The 19,057-nt window shown below is 45.4% G+C and overlaps 1 pseudogene across 1 annotated transcript in view; it reads left to right on the top strand.

Annotated features, from left to right (window-relative positions):
- LOC112431939 (NACHT, LRR and PYD domains-containing protein 3-like) overlaps window positions 1-17,696 on the top strand; it is a 43,183-nt pseudogene extending 25,487 nt beyond the window's left edge. Inside the window, exons 9-12 of the transcript XR_013097028.1 lie at window positions 340-516; window positions 15,019-15,174; window positions 16,969-17,015; window positions 17,170-17,696. The product of XR_013097028.1 is annotated as an NACHT, LRR and PYD domains-containing protein 3-like (transcript). The remainder of the gene's footprint in view (window positions 1-339; window positions 517-15,018; window positions 15,175-16,968; window positions 17,016-17,169) is intronic.
- The last annotated feature ends 1,361 nt before the right edge of the window (window positions 17,697-19,057 follow it).

Raw genomic sequence — 19,057 nt, 5'->3', positions numbered from 1 at the left:
GTGACTGGAAAAAGGTGTTGGACTTCAAATATGTCCATTTCTTTCACACTTCACCTTTAAAAGTGAAGCCTTGTGGTTCCTGGAAGGAAAAACACGACTTTTTTAAGTCTTTGTCCTGTTTTTATGAGAAATGTACGACTTTAATGTGAAACATTCAGAGTTTTTTCTCTTGTTGTGTTTGTTTGAAGCTGCTTCCTGTTGGCTTCAGCTGTTTGGAGTTTCCATTTTCTAAACTTCTACATTCTGAACCTTCTTCAGCTCTGAACAGATGATGAAACACTGAATGATTTCAAGCTCACACTTTGTCTAATAAACTTACATCTTTCATTCTTTATACAGATTGAGGAGCTGTGGTTTGTCAGAGATCAGCTGTGATTATCTGGCAGCAGCACTGAAGTCCAACCCCTCCCATCTGAGACAGCTGGACCTGAGCTCCAACTACAAGCTGCAGGATTCAGGAGTGAAGCATCTGTGTGGTTTCCTGGAGAGTCCAGGATGTGGACTTGAAACTCTGAGGTCAGTCAGCATGTTTTAGTTGTGCTGAGATGAATATGATGTGAAAGTTGTGCTGACACTAAACTGCAGACATCAGGCTGATATTATACTGATCCACACTGAGGATCTTCATGGTAAAGTCTGTTTTCTTCTTCTCTGGTTTAGTCCATTGACTGCAGCAGAACAATGTTCACATTTCAAACAGTGAGACTCAACGTATGGCCCGCGGCCCGCACGCGGCCTGCCCACCCCTCCTGATTCAGAGAGAGGGGACCCTGATTAACTGTGTAGTGTTCTTCCTCACAGTTCTAAGTATCAGACACAACAATGAATAATCCACAGCTGACTGTCTTTAGCAGGTCAAAGGTCACGGCACACAGCAGACAGTGGGAAATATTATAACTCTGATCATTTATCAGCACATATCCATATGTATAAAAACAAAGCTGACACTGTGAGACTTGATCAGAGGTGTGATCGTCACAGCAGAGGCCTTTGTGTCAAAGTCACTGAGGATCAAACAGAAACACATGAAGCAGATTTTCCTGTTCTGGCTTTTTATAGCAGATAACCTTCAAAATATTCTGCAGTCCATCAAAAACTGAAGCAAACCATGAATCAACATGTGAACATGAGCTGATGCTGCTGAAGTGAAGCAAAGTTACAGAGGTTTGATTACAGACACAGCTGAGAGTTTGTAATCTGTCATCATTTTAAAAGGTTTAAATTTCTTCAGTATTGAACAGCAGAAATGAGGCTTTGTTTTGGGAGGCCGACAGCAGTGAACACAACAGCAGACTGGTGCGTAATAAGCAGTGAATAATGCAGGAAACAGATTTTTGAAGGTAAACTGTTCTTGAAGTACACAGAGAGAGAGAGAGCTGTGCAGGAAGTAAAGGTCAAAGTCAGAGAGAATTCATGACGATGTTCATCAAACGTAAAGCGTAGTTTGGATCTTCTTCTGCTGCTGGTTCACTCAGTTTTGGTTGGAGACAGATGAAACCTGCAGCTTCAGGATCTGTGAGCTGTCCACTTTCAGCCCCGACGGCGTGTCCGTGTACGTGCCGTCGAGTGAACGATCCACGCTCTGTGTTTCCATCTTTGTGTGTTTAGCTGCTCTCATTTACTGTTTTATCTGTTTGCTTGTTGTTGAAATACTTTTGGGAGCTTTAACCTGAGATTCTGGCAAAATACATTTATATTAAAAATCGATTCAGGATTGAATGAATCAACATCTCTTTATTCAAATTAAAACCATTTAAATAGGAAAATCCATTTTTTTACAGCCGCCTCTAATGCTGGGTAATGTCAGCTGGTCCATGTGCAGCTGGTTGTGAGGCTCAGGGAGCGTCTACAAAGTGCAACACTGAAAGAACATCATCCATAAATATTGAGTAATAACTGGACTCTCATACAGCGACACTCAAATGCCTTTAAACATCAGCTTATCCTGCTGATCCAAGTCCAACACTGAGTTTGTAAAAACATGTTTGTCAATCATTTTGTTTGGTTTCTGAGGAAAATGATTCAATAACTTGCTGCTAATACACAACATTTCATCATATTTCCTCATAACCCTCTTTTGTCTGACCATTTGATCCCATTTGAATTTGCAATAAAGGATCCACAGAGTTTGGTGACAATAATGACAGTAGATGTTTGTGTGGAAGTGCTGGAAGCAAATGAGTGTGTGATGTTCTTTCAGTGTTGCACTTTGTAGACGCTCCCTGAGCACTGGTCTCACAGCCAGCTGCACATAGAGACCAGTGTTGTTAGTCCAGGTCAGAAGATGACTTGTTGGAATGAAAATGAGCTTGTAGTTTGTCTGCTTTAATAATGTGACTGGAAAAAGGTGTTGGACTTCAAATATGTCCATTTCTTTCACACTTCACCTTTAAAAGTGAAGCCTTGTGGTTCCTGGAAGGAAAAACACGACTTTTTCAAGTCTTTGTCCTGTTTTTATGATAAATGTACGACTTTAATGTGAAACATTCAGAGTTTTTTCTCTTGTTGTGTTTGTTTGAAGCTGCTTCCTGTTGGCTTCAGCTGTTTGGAGTTTCCATTTTCTAAACTTCTACATTCTGAACCTTCTTCAGCTTTGAACAGATGATGAAACACTGAATGATTTCAAGCTCACACTTTGTCTAATAAACTTACATCTTTCATTCTTTATACAGATTGTGGGACTGTGGTTTGTCAGAGATCAGCTGTGATTATCTGGCAGCAGCACTGAAGTCCAACCCCTCCCATCTGAGAGAGCTGAACCTGTGGGAAAACAACCTGAAGGATCCAGATGTGAAGCAGCTGTCTGATCTTCAGCAGAGTCCAGACTACAGACTGGAGACTCTGTGGTCAGTAGAGTGATGGAGTGAGTGGGTGGTGCTGTCAGCAGTATTGTACTAAACACAGTCAGTATGAAACAAAGATCCAGTGTTTCCTGTAAAGCTGCAGCTTCTCAGTGAAGCTGTGAGAGGAGAATGGTGACAGGCTTCAGGATTGGACACAAACACTTCCTGTTTCTAACCTCTATGGTCGCCATAGTAACGGCTGACACGCTCTGATCAAACGCTGTCAACAGCCAGTCAGCTCTCTGAACAAAGCAGCACGCAGACCAATGACTGCATTCATTTCCAAGTTTAAAGCAGTGAAGAACACAGTCTGTAGGTGAGGAAGAATTTAGTGAGAGCAGATGTTTGGATGGAATTCCTCCAGTTAACAGCTGGAACCGTCCATCTGGATTGTTGGGCTTGTTGGGGTTCCTACAGAGCTCAGAGTGGACACACCAAGGTTCTTCTAATGAATGAAAGTCCAAACTCAAACTAGGAGGGAAAAACATTTTCAGCAACTTCAATAAAAATCCAAAGATTAGAAAAAGTGAAGCAACAATGAGCCCTAGTACAGTCCCAGCAGTGAAGTCCCTGCTGCTCTTTATACTGGATGTGCTGCATCACTGACTGACAGCTGATGAAGAGTCTCTGGAAACACTCGTTTATCTCCTCTGCTCTTCCTTCTTCTCTCTGCAGGTGGAGCTGATGATGGTAAACAGGACGGTGTGTGTGCTGAGAGAGGAGGAGCTGTGTCCTGATGATCCAGAGAGGTTGAAGCAGCAGCAGCTTGTGTGTAGAGACGCTCTGACTGGGCCATGTTACTGGGAGGTGGAGAGGAGAGCTTCATCCAGCAGTGACTGACAGAGGAATGAGAAGAAGTGCAGATGACTGTCAGTGCTGCAGAGTGAACTGCTCTGAGAACAGCTCCACTGTCAGACACAATGTAGAGTCCAGCATCATCCCTGTGTGTCCCTCTGGATCTGACAGAGGATCATCAGTGTATCTGGACTGCTCTGCTGCTGCTCTGTCCTTCTACAGTCTCTGCACAGTCTCTGTCAGACTCTGGCTTCAGATCCTCCTGGATCAAACTCACCTGGAAAGACTTTCAAACATCACTCGATAGATTTGAATACAGAATATATTTGATATATACTGTAGATGTACTGTAGAGTTGCAGTTTGTCACTTGTAAATACAGTCTGTGAGCAGCTGTGAGCTGAAAGATCTTTCTAGAAACACGAAATGTTTTCACTCTTCTGTTGCTTTTTCATATATTTCCACAACATTAATATTGATCCCACCTGTCTCACCTGTTTCATGCTTTTATACATAATAACAGGACACGTGTGATCTGAGCGCTGCTGTGGTTGCTGTGCTGCACGTCTTCATTTAGATAACAGAGACATCTAGTGGTTCAGAGGGAGAACTGCAGCAGGTGGAGCTGTGTTTTAGCATGGAAAACTTTTTATCTTTTAGGCGCAGATACAAATATGACAAGTATCAGTGTGAGATACAAAAGGTCACATCAGTCAGCAGAGGGAACAGTGATCACACAGCAATGTAAGAATAGAAACATAACAGTGAATCTGGACATGTATACAGAGGGAAGCAAACAAACAGGATGTAACACTACATTAAAGCCACAAATGGGAAGAAAACAAAGCCAAAGGAAAATATATTTGATCTCAGGAATCCAAATCAGATGCTTTAGAGCAGGGGTCGGCAACCCTGGGCACACGTTGCTGGTTTTAGAAAAATGTCATCGTCTCTGTGGGAACTTAAACTCTACATGTGGTGTCAGCTATAAACGAGCTCTAGAGTCTAATAACGATGCTTTTATTATTGTCTGGTATCCAACCTAACCCTGGGCCTCTGGCTGAATGTGAAACACCAGCAGATGTTAAAAACTGTCTGGGTTACACGTGCATCACGTCGTGTGCTTCCTAACATGGATATGATTGGAATCTGGGCCTGTTCAAGCGGTGCTGGTATCATTGTTGTTTCTGAGACTTTCCAAATCTTTATTGGATAAAAACGTAGCAACTGATGGATTTAACATTTAGCACTCAGACTGTCCCAGAAAAGGCGGAGGTCTGGAAGTTTATGTGAAGGTCTGTCTTGCTGCTCAAGTCTTGTTCTCTCCATCTGCACCTCAGCCATTTGAAATCTTGGCCTTAACTATTGATCTGTTTGGAAATCAGACTGTTGTTGGCTGCTATCAGCCTCCACCTGCTTCCCCCAGCACATCACCGTCTCTGGTTCAACTTTTATCTGAGCTGCATTTTAATGACGTCTTTCAGATGGATGGTTTTCATTGGGACTGGCTTTCTTCTGTGTCTGATGATTTTAAGGCACGCTGCTTGTTTTTAAAACTGACTCAAATTATTTAAAGCCTCACACGCCTTGATCCTAAACACCCAGATAAATCTGCTCTTATTGACCTTTTTTAACTAATATGCTGCGTAAGTTTTCCACATCTGCAGTTTTTGCCAACGACCTGAGTGATCACTGCATAGTTGGCGCTGTGAGAAACACTAAAATCTCACGCTCCGAGCCCGCATCAGTTTGAACTGGGGTCGTATTAAACAGGCTGACAATGTCAGTTTGGGAACATTTACAGGAGAGTTGTGTCTACTTTGTGGACAGACACGCCCCTTTTTGCCAGGTCAGGGTGAAAGGTCGGGACAGGCCTGGTTTGGTTCAGTACCGGCCGATCTCCTACATGAGAGAAACCAGGCCTGGGCAGGAAGTCTGGCTCTGATGCTGATTGGCTACGTTTTCATTAGCTGTGTAATCGGATTACTGCCTCCATCATCAAGATCCAATGTAACTATTTTTTACTTTAACGACTGACAGTCCAAACAACCGTAGGAGGTTTTGGCAAACTAAATGGTAAATGGTAAATGGCCTGCATTTGTATAGCGCTTTTCTAGTCCCTAAGGACCCCAAAGCGCTTCACACTACATTCAGTCATTCACCCATTCACACACAGGCAAGCTACGTTGTAGCCACAGCTGCCCTGGGGCGCACTGACAGAGGCGAGGCTGCCAGGACACTGGCGCCACCGGGCCCTCTGACCACCACCAGTAGGCAAACATGGGGTTAGTATCTTGCCCAAGGATATTTGGCATGCAGCCAGGAGGCAGCCTGGGATCGAACCACCGACCTTCTGATTAGTGGCTGACCTGCTCTGCCACCTGAGATACAGCCACCCCACACTATAAAGTGTCTCTGCCAGCTGTGACTCCTCAGAGCTTCCTCCTCACTTAAATATCGACTCCACTCCTGTGTCACACAAAACTGAAATGTTGCTTTAACAAACACTTTGTTGCTTCTTGTTCTTTGTTCAGCACAGTATCTGATGGTAAACCTCTTGCACACAACTCTGCTCGTAGTTCCTGCTTACTGATACCTTTTTCTTCACACCTGTCACAGTAGAAGAGGTTTGTAAGGCTTTGAATAGCCCCAACACCAGAAACTCGTCCTCACAATCGTTCTCCTTCCTTCTTGCACTTGGCTGCAAATATCATAGCTGAGCCAGTGTCTTATATTTTTAATCTTTCTCTACAACAGAAGGCTTTACCACAGATGTGGAAGTGTGCCTCTGTACTCCCCCACTGAAAGCTGGTGATTCTTCAACAGTTAGTAATTACAGGCCAATTTCCAAACTCTGTGTCTTATCTAAGGTTCTTCAAAGGCTGGTAAATAATCAACTTCAAAGTTATCTGGATGAAAATATGATTTTATCTCCCTTCCAGTCTGGTTTTAGGAAACTGCACAGTACTGGAACTGCTTCGATAAAAGTTCTCAAAGACGTCTATGAAGCGCTGGATGCAAAGAACTACTGTGCAGCTCTTTTTATTGATCTATCAAAGCCTTTGACACTGTTGACCACAACAAAAACTCTTCTGGCACAACTTCACCTACTTCCAAGCTGCGTGGAGAGGATGAGGATCTAACAGCACAGGAACTCCAGCAACACTCAGCAGCAGCTGCTCCCAGTCCCTTGGTTTATCAGCTGAGCTGCTGACCACAGCATTTTATGTCATAGATTACTGGAAATAGGCCTTTCAGACCGAGCAGCTGGCTGCTTCTCTAATGTTCTTTTGGACATCAGCAGTGCGTTCAGCTCAATGGTCTCTCTTCCAGCTTTTTAAATGTCACTAAACGAGTGCACAGGGTTCTGTCCTGGGCTACTTATGTCAACGGTGTGGCACAAAATCTAGATGCATCTGTTCATTTTATACCATCAACATAGTTTTCAAACCATTACAGCAGCTGTTGATAGTATTCAGTCTCAGCTGGCTCAGACTGGCTTTAAATGTAGAAAAAACCAAAGTCATGTTGTTCACAAACAGAAGGAGGGTCCGGCTTTATTTCCTTCTCCTGTATCTGCTCAAAGTATTTCTATTGAAACTGTGGCCTCGTACACATACCTCGGTATTGTGGTTGATGACAGTCGTTCCTATAAGCCACACATTGAACATCTAATAAAGACACTGAGGCTGAAGTTGGGCTTCTCTTCCAGGAACAGATCATGTTTCACAGGAAAAAGCTTGTTGCTGCCACCTTTTTTTTTACCTGCCCTGGATTACAGTGACATGATTTATATGAATGACTCTGCTCGCTCTCTTCATCTGTTGGATTTTGTCCATCATGGGGCATTAAGATTTATAACTGTCTGTAAACCTTTAACACACCACTGTACTCTGTGTTCTCTGGTTAACTGGTCCTCATTGGTCTTACACAGGATGGTCCATTCGTATCATTTTATCTATCAATCTGTTTCTGGGTTACTGCCTCCTATTTATCAGAGTACATGTTAGGCAAACAGTTTAGTCACAGCCTGCAGTCTCAGGACATCATTACATCCACTGTTCCATCAGTTCATGCAGAGCTTGGGAAGAAGGCGTTCTCCTTTTCTGCTCCGTCTACATGGAAAACATAACCGAAGGATTTAAGGCTCTCCGTTGATTTCACTTGCAGACTTCAAAAGACGTACACATGTTTTTGTGAAACCATCTCTGGGAACTTGTTCTCGTTTTTAATGTGACTGAGTACATTACACAATCTTTTTTTTTATTGTTGTAATTTTAATATGTTTGTCTGGAACAGGTCTCTCTTGTAAATGAGACATTGAGTCTCAATGAGCCGACCTGTATAAATAAAGCTTCAATTACAAAGTCCTTTGTTTCAAAGTTCCTTCAGCTGCCAGTGGGACGTGCTGTGGCTCTATCGGTTTCTGAGCCTTTATATTGTTAGTTAGAAACTACAAATATAATGGCTCACTGTATTTCAGAATCAGAGAAACTTTATTAATCCAGGAGGGAAACTGAGTTGTCATAGCAACAAATAAACAAGAAACAACAAGCACTCATATAAAGTGAGTGTAGAAACAGTTATGATAGATAAATATTCAGATAAATAGAGAAATATAGGTATAAATATACATACCAGTATAAAAGGATAAGTATGTGTGCAAATATATTGTGGTGTACAAAGTGACAAGCTGCATTTACGTAACGTTCCCTCAGACAGCGGGGTTGAAGGAACCTGTTGCTGAAACTGCTGTGCAGATTGTCCAGTGTATCATGGACGGGTGAGAGTCATTGTCCACGATTGACAGCAGTGTGTCACAGATCACCTCCTCTAGGTGGTCCATTTACCATCTGAGCCTTCGTAGAAAGTAAAGCTGGCTCAGATCCTTTTTGTAGGCAGCGTCCATGTTGGCAGACCACTCCAACTTGTGATCCAGATGAACTCCCAGATACTTAAAGGATGTGACTATTTCAACATCATTCCCACCAGTGCAGACAGAGGAGGGATCTGTTTCTGCCAAAGTCCACCACCAGCACCTTTGTTTTGGCCACATTCAGTTTCAGGTGATTCTCCTAACACCACCTCACGAACCGACCAATCAGCCCTCTGTATTCCTCTTCTCTTCCCATTCCCTCTTTAATCCAGGATCTCAACCAGTTTGTTATGTTCTCTCTTATAACTTAACTGGTAAAGTAACAACACCCGTTTGGTTGTTAGTAACTTACTTTATTAACCATGTTGTGGAAAGGCACAGGCATATCAATGCGCACATACACCACGCTTGGTGTTCTCTACTTTACCACAAAATATAAACTGATTTTACTAAATACATAACAGCTCCTCCCATCCAGCTTTGATGAACATAAGTATCAAACAATCGAGATATTTTCAGGTAAATGCCGTAACCCAATAATTGTACTTAAACTGAAATATGACACCTACTCAGTGATTTACAACACAGAGTTAGGTTGTTTCCTCTTAAACATTTTAACTGCTTTCCTTACAAAATGAACTGGAAACCTATAAGTTCAGTCTCTGAGGTGCTCTGCGATTTCTCTCAGGGTAACGTCTGCCTGTTTGGTCAGAGTCCATAGTGCTCTGTGTGGAAAGTTCAGGTGTTTGAACATTGGTGGTTTCACGTAAACCCTGAACCTCAGGTGGTGAAGCGAGGGCAAACTCTTCTGAATCTTGAGGTGTAGATGTGTCCTCTCAGGTTGCTCTGGAACCACGTGACATTCTGCATCTAGAATCTGATCAACATGTCTACGCCAGACTAATTTGGCTCCAACATTTATGGTGTATATCAGCGGTCCGGTCCGTGAATGAATCGTGCCAGACTGACATTTCCCATTTCTCTCTCTCTCTCTCTCTCTCTCTCTCTCTAGGTCTCTCTCTCGCCAGGGCTGAACTCATTATGGGTTCACGCCCTTGGCCCACACCCTCGGAGGAAGAAACACCTGTGCCTCATCAGTGTGGACGATATTTAAGCCAGGAAGCAACGGCTGTTCTTCGCTGGATCGTTGTGAGGATCGCGTCAGTGAAAGTCGAGCGTCTAAGCAAGTGTTTTCCCCTGCAGTGTGTGTTTGGAATCTCACAAGCGTTTCTTTGTGTACAGACTCCCTGGACTGTTTCCCTGGTGTTCCCTGAGCGACGAGTGTGCGAGTAGGTTCGTGTTTGGATTGTGTGGAGAGACGAGCGTGTTCCCCTGGATTCTCCCCGGAGCCCTGCCCCCCTCACCTTTTGTACATAGCACTGCCCCGCATCTTTGTATATACACTCATTGGACATTGTTCTTTAATAAATTTTCTAGTGTGCATCATCCCTGGAGTCCAGCGCGTGAGTCCCCTTTGTACATCGTGACACTTTGAGGGTAAACACAAGCTCCAGCAGCTGTGCTCTGAGGAAACAAGCTGTCATATTTTTCGCACTCTTTGACAAACTTAAAATCCTCTAATTTTCTCAAAAATCGACAGTGTGCTTTATTGGCCTAAAACTATGGTACATTTGCAAATTGTGTGCACAATATTAGAACTAAATAATTTTATATTGACAAACAGCGGCCCGCATTAAACTGTGACTGTCACCAGGTAATGTGGGCGTGTTTCCTGAATAAGCAGCCGGTGTTAAACAGCTGACAGGTGAACAGGATGCATGCAGGTAAACTCGAGGGCCCTTTGAGCTGATGGGGTGGTGTCGTGAGGAGATTTCAGCTCATTATTCATGTTACAGAAACACAGAGGTACGAGACCAGGCAGAAGACTTTCTGATTATTTGTTTTTAATTAAAATAATTCCATTGTTGTCTAGTGATGGTGTGGTAAAGCTCTGTGAATGTGTCCAATTTTCCGGCCAGTTGCTTCGCCCAAAGGCAGATCACACAAAGCCTCGTTTAACTGCTTATTATGAAGAACTGACATCTGCTGGTCATTTAATGTTCAGAGCACTGCTGTGAGAATACCTGTAGGGCCCAAATGAATTAAATAAATAGATTCCTAAATAATTAATTAACTGTGTCAAAAAGTGATTAATTAAATATATTTAAAAATCAATGAATTTGAAATGAATTTTTTGGAAATTACTTGGCGTTAAATCAATGATGTATGTATTTAATTTATTAAGTATTTTGAACTTAATTCATTAATGACATTTAATTATTTAATGATGACTAATTGATTGATTATTGATGATTAATCAACCCTCCACATGATTTAACCTCTATAGAGATGATATTTTATCTAGATCATACTCTCACAGTGAGACACGGTGGATACACAGACGGACCAGCAACTACAATGACAGAAGACGCGACTTAAATACACACAGAGAAACACAGGGCAGGTGGTGGACACAGCTGGCAGTAATTAACGAGACGAGACAAGGGAGGTAAAACTGAACACGCTCACATGAGATGCAGACCTTCACAATAAAACAGGAAACAAGAAAACACTACACAAAGCTGCAGACTCGACACTGAGACAGAAAATGACACATGGAACTAGAACTATACTATACAGACGCATCCGAAGGACAATTCCTAAAACATGAATAAACAGACACATAGATTTCCAATAATAATAATCATAATCAACAAAGTACAAGAGTAACAAAACGATCATTCAAAAATAAACCAAAACATGATAAACTTCGAATGCTGGGTCGAACCGACCCAGAACTGTGACAGAGACACTCAGGTCAGCGTTCTTGAAATGTTCAGTAGATGAGGTTTAGAGGTTTACAATCTAAGGTTTGGATTGACTAATGGCTATTTTTAACTCTATCCATCCATCTTCATCCGCTTTATCCGAGGCCGGGTCGCGGGGGCAGCAGCCTAAGCAAAGAATCCCAGACCTCCCTCTCCCTAGCCACCTCCTCCAGCTTATCTGGGGGAACACCAAGGCATTCCCAGGCCAGCCGAGAGATATAATCTCTCCAGCGTGTCCTGGGTCTGCCCCGGGGCCTCCTCCCGGTGGGACATGCCTGGAACACCTCACCCAGGAGGCGCCCAGGGGGCATCCTTGTCAGATGCATCCTTGTCAGATGCCCGAACCACCTCAGATAGCTCCTTTCGATGTGGAGCAGCAGCTGCTCTACTCTGAGCCCCTCCCGGATGGCCGAACTTCTCACCCTATCTCTAAGGGAGAGGCCAGCCACCCTTCGGAGGAAGCTAATTTCGGCGGCTTGTATCCGCGATCTCGTTCTTTCGGTCACTACCCACAGCTCGTGGCCATAGGTGAGGGTAGGGACGTAGATCCACCGGTAAATTGAGAGCTTCGCTTTTACACTCAGCTCCCTCTTCACCACGACGGACCGGTGCAGCGTCCGCATTACTGCAGCTGCAGCCCCAATCCGTCTGTCGATCTCCGGCTCCCTTCTCCCATCACTCATCCCCGACCCAGAGTGGGCACTCCACCCTTTTCCGGCTGAGAACCATGGCCTCAGATTTGGAGGTGCTGATCCTCATTCCCGCTGCTTCACACTCGGCTGCGAACCGTTCCAGTGCGAGCTGGAGGCCCTCACCCGATGAAGCCAACAGAACCACATCATCCGCAAAAATCAGAGATGAGATTCTGAGGCCACCAAAGCGAAAGCTCTCCGCCACTTGGCTGCGCCTAGAAATCCTGTCCTTAAAAGGCTCAGGCGATTAGAGGATCATCAGGGGGTCCTTTTGTCCCTCTGCGGGGGGTCACTCCCACTAGGTTTATATCTGGGACTCTCCACCATTTGACCTTAGAACTGAAGAAGCTTCTCGGATGAGAGGTGAAACATCTTCAAGAAACTTAAAGAAGTCCAGACGCTTTTCTTTCCAAGCTCCTTTGACCCTGTCCATAAAAATTATCAACAGAACCGGAGACAAAGGGCAGCCCTGGTGGAGCCCATCACCCACCGGGAACGAGTCGACTTATTGCCGGCAATGCGAACCAAGCTCTTGCAATGGTTGTATAGGGATCGAATGGCCCGTAGCAATGGGCCAGACACCCCATACTCCCGCAACACCTCCCACAGGACACCCCGAGGGACACGGTCGAATCCCTTCTCCAAGTCCACAAAACACATGTAGACTGGTTGGGCAAACTCCCATGCACCCTCAAGTATCCTCGAGAGGATAAAGAGCTGATCCAGTGTTCCGCGACCAGGACGAAAACCGCATTGTTCCTCCTGTATCCGAGGTTCGACTAGCGGACAAACTCTCCTTTCCAGCACCCTGGCATAGACTTTCCCAGGGAGGCTGAGGAGTGTGATCCCCCTGTAGTTGGAACACACCCTCCAGTCCCCTTTCTTGAAGATGGGGACCACCACCCCGGTCTGCCAGTCCACAGGTACTGCCCCTGATCTCCAAGCAATATTGCAGAGGCGTGTCAACCAGGACAGCCCTACAACGTCCAGAGCCTTCAGGAACTCGGGGCGGACCTCATCAACACCAGGGGCTCTGCCACCAAGGAGTTGTTTAACTGCCTCAGTGACCTCGCTCCCGGAAATTGGCGGGACATTCCCCTCATCCCCAGACTCTGCTTCCTCCTCGGAAGATGTGTCAGTGGGATTAAGGAGGTCCTCGAAGTATTCCTTCCACCGCCTGACAATTTTCTCAGTCGACGTCAGCAGCTCTCCGCCAGCACTATACACAGTGCAGGTAGAGCACCGCTTTCCCCTCCTGAGACGCCTGACGGTTTGCCAGAATCTCTTCGAGGCAGTCTGAAAGTCTTTTTCCATGGCCTCTCCGAACTCCTCCCACACCCGAGTTTTTGCTTCAGCCACTGCCCGAGCCGCATTCCGCTTGGCCTGTCGATACCTGTCGGGTGCCTCCGGAGTCCCACGGGCTAACCAAGCCCGATAGGACTCCTTCTTCAGCCTCTGGTGTCCACCATTTGGTTCGGGGATTACCACCACGGCAGGCACCAACCACCTTGCGGCCGCAGCTCAATGCAGCAGCTTCGGCAATGGAGACGCTGAACATGGTCCATTCGGACTCAATGTCCCCAGTCTCCCTCGGAATGCTGTTGAAGCTCTGCCGGAGGTGTGCGTTGAAGATCTCACGGACTGGGGCCTCTGCTAGACGTTCCCAGCACACCCTCACTACGCGTTTAGGTGCACCAGGTCTGCCCAGCGTCCTCCCCCGCCACCTGATCCAACTCATCACCAGGTGGTGATCAGTTGACAGCTCAGCCCCTCTCTTTACCCGAGTGTCCAGAACATATGGTCGCAGGTCTGGTGATACGATTACAAAATCGATCATCGACCTACGGCCTAGAGCGTCCTTGTGCCACGTGCACTTATGGACACTCTTATGTTCGAACAGGGTGTTCATTATGGCCAAACTGTGATTAGCACAGAAGTCCAATAACAAAACACCGCTCGGGTTCAGATCAGGGAGGCCATTCCTCCCAATCACGCCCCTCCAGGTCTCGCTGTCGTTACGACAGCGTTGAAATCTCCCAGCAGGACAACAGAGTCTCCAGGTGGAGCACCTTCCAGCACCCCCCCCCCCCCCCCCCCACGGACTCTAAGAAGGCTGGGTACTCCGAACTGCCACTCGGCGCATAAACGCAGATGACAGTCAGGACCCGTTCCCCGACCCTAAGGCGCAGGGAACAAACCCTCTCGTCCACCGGGAAAAACTCCACTGTACTGACAGCAAGCCGAGGGGATATTAGAATACCCACCCCAGCCCACCGCCTCTCACCAGGGGCAACTCCAGACTGAGACACAGTCCAGCCCCTCTCCAGGAGACTGGTTCCAGAGCCCAAGCCATGCGTGGAGGTGAGCCCGACTATATCTAGCCGGTACCTCTCAACCTCACGCACTAACTCAGGCTCCTTCCCCACCAGAGAGGTGACATTCCATGTCCCTATTGCCAGTCTTGGCAGCCGGGGGTCAGTCCGCCAGGGCCTCCGCTCCTGGCCGCCACCCGACACACAATGCACCCGACCCCTATGGCGCCTCCTGCGGGTGGTGGGCCTGCGGGAGGATGGGCCCATGTCTCCTCTTCGGGCTGTGCCCGGCCGGGCCCCATGGACTAAGGCCTGGCCACCAGACGCTCGCCCTCGGGCACCCTCCCCGGGCCTGGCTCCAGGGCGGGGCCCCGGTAACCCTATCCCGGGCAGGGTAAACTGTTCCCTCGATATTCTTTTCATAAGGGTCTTCTGAATCGCTCTTTGTCTGGTCCCTCACCCAGGACCAATTTGCCATGGGAGACCCTACCAGGGGACAAAAGCCCTCAGACAACATAGCCCCTGGGATCCCTGGGACACACAAACCCCTCCACCACGATAAGGTAGCGATTCAAGGAGGAGTATTTTTAACTCCTGTTTCATTTTTGGCTGCAATTTCCTGTTTGCATTTAGCTATTTCTCTCTTCTCTAAGAGTATTTGTCATGTCTGCAGGCTGTCAGGCTGCCTGGTCACAGAGGAAGGTTGCAAGTCTCTGGTCTCAGCTTTTAGCTCCAGTTCTTCCCATCTGAAAGAGCTGGACCTGAGCTACAATAACCCAGGAGAGGCAGGAGTGAAGATGCTTGAGCAGCTAAGACTGGACACTCTGAGGTATGTAGATGGCCGTTACAGCCACAAACAGTGTCTGATAGATGAGGAAACTGGCTCTGTCTGATTACTTAATGCTGGAAACCAGTGTTATTTGAACAATCACACATATAGGAACATTTTTCCCATTCTGGTCTAACTTAAACAGTAGATGTCTATATGGGGTCTCAAAGGACAAAATCTCTGTCAGCAACAACGGTGCACCCTGTTCAAACTGATCTCTGGAAAGGAACTGACATTTTCACTCTCTTTATTTATTTTAAGTTTTATCTGTGTGCAGAGACCATGTCCAGGACATGTTTAGCCTGGCCCAGCATAAACTAGAATTAGGGGGAAGTTGTTTCCCCAGCTTAGAAAACAAATATTAATAAAAGTAAATGGATTACTAGGTCACTCAACTTAACTGGCCGCCTACTAAAATGGGCTATTTTGCACTTCTAGTTTGCTGCTTCTGAGCGTTTGCTACTGAAACTTGTTTCTGCTAAAATATCAAATTGATCTTCTGGACTTTGTGATGATAGTTAGTAGAAAACAACAGAAAAATAGAATGCAGTCAAAGTGAATTAACTTTGGCCGCTCAACCTTGAAATTCAAATTATAATAAGAAATAATCATTCCAACAGAAAGAAGAGATTAAGAAACAAAGGGATGGAGCTGGTGGAGGAAACCGGGTCACCGGTTGGGTGTTAGGCCCAGACTAGTGGGTGTTTTTGACTGTAAAGTGGATGTAGCATTAACAACCACTGGTCCTGTTACCCTGCAGCCTGCACTGCAGGATGTGTGTTGCAGCACTGAGAGCTCCAGAAAGAGCCTTCATGGTGGCCCTGTAGCCAACCAGCACTTCAGTCAAATGCTGTCAAAAGTGGTCCCAGAGACACTGTTAGCTGTAACCATCAATGACCAAGAATTGTGTCATTTAATTCAAGGTTTCCCTGTATTATTGTTTGATATCATTTCTGAATAAATAAATCAAGATGACAAGCCTTTAAATGCACTTATGTTAGTATAAATATACAAAAATAAAAGATAATTTTCCTGTTACGAGAACAAGAAATAAATATATTCATCACATGCATCAAATCACAACCTCCTCCTGCAAGAGTGCAGCATTGTGATTGGTTGATGCTGTTTCCATCATTTATGTTTGTTTACCTTGAACAAATTTGCTCTACATTTATTAATTAGAAGGATTATTAACAAACATCTTTCTCTCCTGCTTTTGGTGGAGTGAAACAATAACTCCTCTCTCCAGACGTCCACAGGTCCACTGGCACCTGGTCCTAACTTCACCCATGTCTGCACCCTCAGACATCCCACTGTGGAGGCATCCTCGCCTGGACCAGTGGCTGCCCTTGTGAGACAGACTTTATGGTCACAAACAGCCCTAATCTGATAATGAAGGCTCCTTTACATAGAAAGCAGTATGTGGTGTGTTGACCGCTGCATTAGCTCAAAATATGTGATGCACTGGCTGCTGCACTCTACCTGTACTGAATCAGTTTTTGTACCCAGTCCCAGTCTTTACATTTAATATGCACCCACTCCCTGACAGCATGAATGTCACAGTGTGTTGAACCTTGACTGTGGCACATGTCAATGCTCCCTGGACATCGTGCTTAATAAAGGAGATTAAATGTGATGTGATTATGAGTTTTGCTCTTTTGAAGTTTAAACATTTATGTGTCAAAATGTTGGACTGTTCCTTTATCAGTGTGTAACAGTGTGTGTTTATGAGAGCCATGTAATGTCCATGTGTGCATGCTGACTGTGCTGCTCTGACCCCCCTCCTCCTTTCAGGGTGGAGCCTGCTGGAGTCCGATGGTTGAGACCAGGTCTGAGGAAGTGTAAGTGTGTTTTTAATGGGATTCATGAAAACAAAGCAGCACACATTCAACCATCTTCATCATTCTGATGTGAGGAGTCATCATCAAAGGGTCAATCAATGAACAGATGATGGATCAATAACTGCAGCTGGATTGTGTTTGTTCTCTCCATCAGATTCCTGTCAACTCACAATCGACACAAACACAGTGAACACAAAGCTCCAACTGTCTGACAACAACAGGAAGGTGACACATGTGGAGGAGGTTCAGTCATATCCTGATCATCCAGACAGATTTGATGTTTGTGAACAGCTGCTGTGTAGAGATGGTCTGACTGGTCGCTGTTACTGGGAGGTCGAGTGGACGAGGAGGGCTTAGATATCAGTGAGTTACAGAGGAATCAAAAGGAGAGGAAGGAGTGATGAGTGTGTGTTTGGTGGAAATGATCAGTCCTGGAGTCTTTTCTGCTCTGATCATTATTCCTCTGTGTGGCACAATAACAGACAAACACCCATCTCCTCCTCCTCTGTCTCTAACAGAGCAGCAGTGTATGTGGACTGTCCTGCTGGCACTCTGTCCTTCTACAGAGTCTCCTCTGACTCTCTGATCCACCTCCACACCTTCCACACGACATTCACTGAACCTCTTTATCCTGGATTTACAGTCTTATGTGGTTCCTCAGTGTGTCTGTGTGTAGTTTAGTTTAAAGAGTGTCATGTTAGTGTCCTTTAACACTCTGATTGTTGAACAGATAGTTCAGTCTGTACATGTCTGCCTCTTTTACTCAGAAACACATTTTTAGATTCATGGATTCAATCACTTGATGTTTTAAACTGTTTTTCTGTCAAAGCTTCACAGACATCAGTATGCAGTGTTTCTCTGAAGCTCAGTTCAGCTGAGATGATGAAGTTCATTTCAATGTTGGAATACTGAACTTATTTGAAACATATTTGAACACAGATATTATTAAACTGACAGAAACACTGACATCAATAAAGAGGAACAGACTAATGAGTGCTTACTGCCCTCCGATGGTCACAGATATAAATGCAAGCATGGAGCTATATTTTAAAAAAGCAGATGTCTTCACATATAATTATCATCATAAAAAAAAAAAAAAAAAAAAAAAAAATATATATATATATATATATATATATATATATATATATATATATATATATATATATATAAGATGAACAGGCACATGGGTCAATACATGAGCGGGACACAGAAAGGAATTGGCAAGAATACCAGAGGCGCAAAACACCAGCTACTGGTAGACAGGACAATCAGCCGAGACTGCAAGACCAGACTGACCAACCTGTGCACTGCCTGGATTGATTACAAGAAGGCCTATGACTCAATGCCCCACAGCTGGATACTGGAATGCCTAGAATTGTACAAGATCAATGGGACCCTAAGAGCCTTCATCAGGAACTCAATGGGGATGTGGCGTACAACACTAGAGGCCAACTCCAAGCCCATAGCACAAGTCACCATCAAGTGCGGGATCTACCAAGGAGATGCTCTGTCCCCACTGCTGTTCTGCATAGGCCTGAACCCCCTCAGTGAGATCATTAACAAGACTGGCTACGGATACCGACTACGGAACGGAGCAGTTGTCAGCCACCTCCTGTACATGGATGACATCAAGCTGTATGCCAAGAGTGAACGAGACATCGATTCACTGATCTACACTACCAGGCTATACAGCAATGACATTGGAATGTCGTTCGGACTGGAGAAGTGTAGTCGGATGGTAACAAAGAGAGGGAAGGTAGTCAGAACTGAGGGGATTGAACTACCAGAAGGCAACATTGCAGACATAGAGGACAGTTACAAGTACCTGGGGATCCCGCAGGCAAATGGGAACCATGAAGAGGCCGCTAGAAAAGCTGCAACCACCAAGTACCTGCAGAGGGTCAGGCAAGTCCTGAGGAGTCAGCTGAATGGTAAGAACAAGATCCGGGCCATCAACACGTACGCCCTGCCCGTGATCAGGTACCCTGCTGGGGTAATAGGCTGGCCAAAGGAGGAGATAGAAGCCACTGACATAAAGACAA

Source organism: Maylandia zebra, linkage group LG3 (genome assembly GCF_041146795.1).
Source record: "Maylandia zebra isolate NMK-2024a linkage group LG3, Mzebra_GT3a, whole genome shotgun sequence".
In the NCBI taxonomy this organism is placed as follows: Eukaryota; Metazoa; Chordata; class Actinopteri; order Cichliformes; family Cichlidae; genus Maylandia; species Maylandia zebra.
Note: the sequence above shows the minus strand (reverse complement) of the source record. Positions and strands in the feature narration are given on the sequence as shown.